Genomic DNA, 5,607 nt, shown 5'->3' on the forward strand with positions numbered 1-5,607 from the left:
AGTAGGCATTGGATGGGCCTCTAAATTAGTCATTGTCTTACGTTTGTAATTCCTCTCGTTTTCTTTGTAGGTTGGAAAAAATTCAATGAGCATTGCTTCTACTTCCTCATGCTTCCTTTTAGCTTGCATGTTGTCCAGTTGTGTAGTAACATTATTTATAATGTCCTATTTGAACTAAGATAATAGATTAGAAATATCTCCACCTTTGATACTCCAGAGCCATTACTTTTTACCAAGTGTGGTCCTAACTTGTCGTCCTTTCTTCATAGTTTCCCTTGAGTAATTAAGGTATATTGTTTTGATATCTTACCAACTCCTTTGACTAATATCACATCTTGTCATTAGGCCTAATTCTTCAATACTTTCATCAGTAACACCTTGTAGGAAAAGTTGTTTTTGAGATTCCTTAGTCAACTAATGTTAAATGTTCCTTTTTAAATTGAACATGAACATCCTAGAGACATAGTCTTCTAAAATACCATCCTTTTTTTATGACATTTTAAAAATGTCGTTCCCTTTCATATCATAACCTCTGCAATACTCCTTATACTCTGCAAGGAAAAAATTCTTCATGGCATCCCAATTAACTACAGCATGGGCAGCCAGTCCCATAAACCATCATAAGGTTTTCTTCTTTAGAGTAGATGGGAACAAATTCAACTTATGGGAATCAATGTTATAGTCATAAATCTGATTTAAAGGATATCAAACTCAAAAAAAAAGTTTTAGGGTCTTCAGTAATAAGGCCATATAATTTTGGTAATGTAGAAGGAGGAATGTTCTTTGAATTATTATTATCATGTAGGTCATGTATAGGAAAGGGAAAGGTAAGCTAAGCCATCCTTGGTAGTGGAGGTGGTACTACTTGTCCTAGTTCGTAGATTACAATAACTAGACAGTTGTCCTAATATTCTAGTTCACCAAAAAGGTCATTTAAGTTCAATGATCTTTCATAAGATGGTGGTGAAGGTACTTCTTCTTAGGCATCAACAAATAGGTTTTCAAATGTTGGTTCTTCTTTAATAGGTTGGTTTTCTTCTTGGTTGTCAACTTAGGGATCTTTTTTCTTAGGGTATACAATTTCTTGTATTTAAATGGGGTCATTATGAGGAAGGAATATACCAAGACAATCTCTTCTCCTATGCATACAAAAAAAATGATAACAAAACTTTTATTTTATGGAAACTTGGAAAAAATGACTTTTAAGAAAGGTTTAGATAGACACCCTCCTCGATAATGGCACCAAAATACTTTCTCAATTAATTGGTTTGGAAACTAGGATGTAGACCCTTTTCTTATGGATTGGACATCCTTACATAGTAACCAAATAACCCATTGAACTCATTAAATTTATCAACCAGGTATGTATACTTGAAATGGTATCTGCAAAGTACATGCTCTAAGCCTTCTTAGTTGCCATTACTAATCTATGAAGATGGAAATATTGAGCTAGTGGAAATAAATATGTTGAACATAAGTACATAATTGAAAAACTAATCTATTGTATGGGAATAAAATTAAAAATAGGATACTACTCTATTTTCCTATGTTACAAGAACAACTAATAGTTCTACTACCATATGGATATAGGAGGAAAAAAAACTTCTATCTATTCTAAGAGCAATAAAAAAATACTTCTACTAACTAGATTCACTCACCAAGTGGGCCCTCTTAGATGAGTGAATGAAAAAATAATCAAGATAAATATTTGAAGGCTAACAATGCCATTTTATTGATATTGGAATCATCAAACTTATAAGTATACCAGCATAATTATATTAATCACTATTTCTAGATTACAATTGACTTCACAGACTCACAATTGAAGTCCAAACAACATCTTCTCTAGAACATCTATAAGAGAATTGACTCCCTACATCTAAGATCCTTCAACAACAAGGACTTAGTAGAAACTTAAATTAAGTGTATATTAATTTGGGACACACTCATTGAGAAAGTCTTCCACAAATATAGCATCCCATGATTATGGATTTGCACATGGACAATTTTCAATTGCATTGACCTTATCTTTTGCTAAATTGTTTTGGTGTAGTTTCCACATCATGAAGCTTCCATAACTCCTTTGATCATGCATCCTTAGTTCCTTGTTGACATATTCTTGCAATAGGTTAGTGCACATACCATGTTTTGAAACATATATCCACTTTAATAGTACATTGAAAGCATTAAAGCTACAAACAATTAATCTTTTCCCACGACATGTGGCTATAGGAACCTACCCCATAAAATATTTTAAAGGAAGAAAGAAAAATTTCCATCACTATACACACACACCATTCATTTTTCAAGCATTAGTTAGATAACTATAGAATTATAAAACCATAATGTGTCTTTAGAAACCATATCAAAGCACAGTAGTTACAGGTTTATACAAAATGTATGATAAAAAGACTTTGAACGTGAGAGTGAAAACCTGCCAAATAACCATATAACCTATTAAAAATAAATACTGCTATATGGTCTCATCAGAAGAAAATATTAAGATAAAGTTATCTAAGAAACCAGCAATGAAGAAACATTATGAGAAAATGAGTATGGAAGATGGTGAAGACAATAACAATTACTTTTAGAGAGTTGAGAATATTTTGAATGAGGTTAAGAATCAAGGTGGAGCCATTACAAATGATGATTTTGTGAAAAGGATCTTGATGATGGTACTTGGTAAATTTACAATGACAAGATCTCGACTATAGAGGATGTTTATGATTCAAATAAATTCACCATAGAATAGTTGTTTGACAACTTAATGGAATTTGAGTTGAGAAAGTTTTGGAATGATGTTATAATATGTTAGACAACTTTCAAGGTATTCAAATTAAAAGAATAACTTGATGGTGATGATTAAGAAGATATAGAACCTATCTTTACAAGAAGAATAAATAAATGTACTAACAAGTACAAAGGTATGGTATACCTAAAATGCTTTAGATGTGGAAATATTGGTCGTTTTTCTACTCAATGTACAAAATGGGTCCTAGATAGAAGTTTAATAGGTTCAACAAGAAGGCCTTCTATGTGAATGAAGATGGTACTATTTTAGATGACGAATCAAAATGAGAAGACAAATTATTTTTTGTTGTAGGAAAAAATGAGAAATGAGAAAAATGATATTTCTAACATATGTAATGAATATTATGATATTGAAACTACGTTGTATGTTAAAATAAATAAGAATAAATGGATAATATATAGTGGTTTTTATCATCAAGGGACTGGAGACAAAAGTAAGTTTGTATGAATTGAAAATTCTAATAGTGGTATTTTTTGATTTAGTGATAATAAGAAAACATTTTTTTTGGTAAAAGATCAATTAATTTTGATGAAAATAATAATAATGATAATGTTTATTATGCAAATTATTTTTCATATAAAATATATTATGTGTCGGTTAGATATGTGAGAATATCTATGATGTCATATTCAAAAATAAAGGCTATGATATGATAAAATGGACTAAAATGATAATTATATGTTGAAAGAGGATTGGTAGAAATGTGCACTAGCTTATAGGAGATACAAAAGGATGTTTGATATCTTGGGTTGATGACAATGTGATTTGGCATCCAACTTATTAATAATAAGATTATCCCTTATGTTTAAAGATTTACTAAGACTAAGAAAAATATATTATAATATTTATATGGAAAGGATATCAGAAAGAAAAGAGGAGGATAGAATCTCTTGCAAAAGGAAAAAGATTATTTATCCACCAGTTTACTAGAACTTGTGTACATTAACATCTTTAGGCATATGAGAAGAAAATATTTTCAAGGTGAGAGATACTTTATACTCTTTACTAATTATTATTAAATATATGCTTGGGTTAAATTTCCAATAAAAAAATCAAAATAATTTGATGAGTTTAATATATTGAAGGAGAAAGTTGAAAATGAATGTTGGAAAGATACATTTGATAGTGTGTGATATATTTTTGATTAAGTGAAAAAAAAATTTGAAAGGGTCATGAAACCCTTTACAATATATAATTAGAGATAGAAACCATTAAAGAATAACATCATATCATAAGAAGACAAAAACTAGGCATAGCCAAGGATAAAACATAACTAGGCAAAAAGACAACAAGATTGGAAAGGGCCAATCCTACCAAAAAAGACCACTAACTAGAACACAGAAGGGTAGACAAAAACACATCCATCTTTTTTTCCTATTAAACTCACAATTATCATTATCATTCCACCAAGATGGTTTCACTCTCGGTTCAAAGTCTCTATCTTTAGGAAGTGTGATGAGTTTCTCTATGATTAACTTCCTTAAAGAAGATTCTAAGAGACTCGCCTAAACTAGTGAATGCTGGTTTCTTTGGTATAAAATATGGTCTCAAGATTTAACTGATTGAGTTTTACATCAATTTTTAAAATTATTCTTAGTAATTTGACTTTCTTGAGTAGTAAACTTTCTTGCAAGAAGAAGAATTTTTTGTGTTGATTTAATATTTTAATTATTTGCATCTCTATCATTCTCAATGTTCTTATTATTATTCCAATATTTGGATTTTTTATTATTGCTATTATTATTTTTATTTTTGTCCAAATTTTAAGAACTAGTATTGTCTCTAGATCAATAGAGTTTTATTTCACCTCTTTTGAACCATAATTTCCTCAATTTTAACACTATTTCCTATGAATTGTTTGAAGTTTGGGGGAAACTAAAGTTGTATAGGTATGAGGTTATGTAAAAATATATCCATCTCTTTCAATTTAGGTATAGTTCATGGATATTTTTTGAAGCAATTGATGCCACCTTTGCAATAAAGTAATAATTTCTTCCCCGTCCTTTTGTCTCGTATTGCAAAGATAAAGAATAGTACAACCTCATGTCTAATTTTATAGGAATAATGCGTCACAAAATTTTTATCTAGCTCATGTTGAAGGACTTAATGCTAGGTGGTAACTAAGAAAAAAATTCCATAGTTAGGTCTCCCAAACCTCAAGGAAATAGTACTTTTCAAATCTTATTACCTCAAAGTGAGGATGAAATTGAACCATTTCTAAGTTCTTTTTGAATGGATATGGGAATATACCTTCTAAGGTGTACCTATGTCCTTAAGATCCAATTCTAATATCATTGATATTTTGTTGAAGTATTTGGATCTATTTTAAAAGAGGGTCCAAAGAAAAACTAGGTCCATATATAGTATTACCTTGTATATTTGTTCCTTGGATTCAGGTAGTGTGTTAAATCCTTGATTATGGGGACCATATGCATTTTAACCACATAGATTAAACCCTTGTTGATTGTAATTGATCAAAACGTAGTCCAAGAAGATGTAGAGGATGTTGGCACAAGAAAAATTGAGAAAATATCGAAATCCATTTTTTTTTGATATTTTCTATATTCTAGTATTTTTCATTTTCAGAGGCCTCCAGGGCATTTATGGACTTTGGCAGGGCCAAGAAATTAGAGCGGTATGCTTAAGACTTCAAACAATAAATGTAGAACTCCAGAAGATCCTTCCAGATTTTCTCATGGTTTGTGATTTCAAGCTATGAGTATAAAGTTATGACTTCTACACGTAGACATAAATTTCAATATAGATTTATAGAGTTTTTAATAGTTGATAGAGTT

Source organism: Cupressus sempervirens, chromosome 5 (assembly GCF_028749045.1).
Source record: "Cupressus sempervirens isolate cs-2001-9-10 chromosome 5, ASM2874904v1, whole genome shotgun sequence".
In the NCBI taxonomy this organism is placed as follows: Eukaryota; Viridiplantae; Streptophyta; class Pinopsida; order Cupressales; family Cupressaceae; genus Cupressus; species Cupressus sempervirens.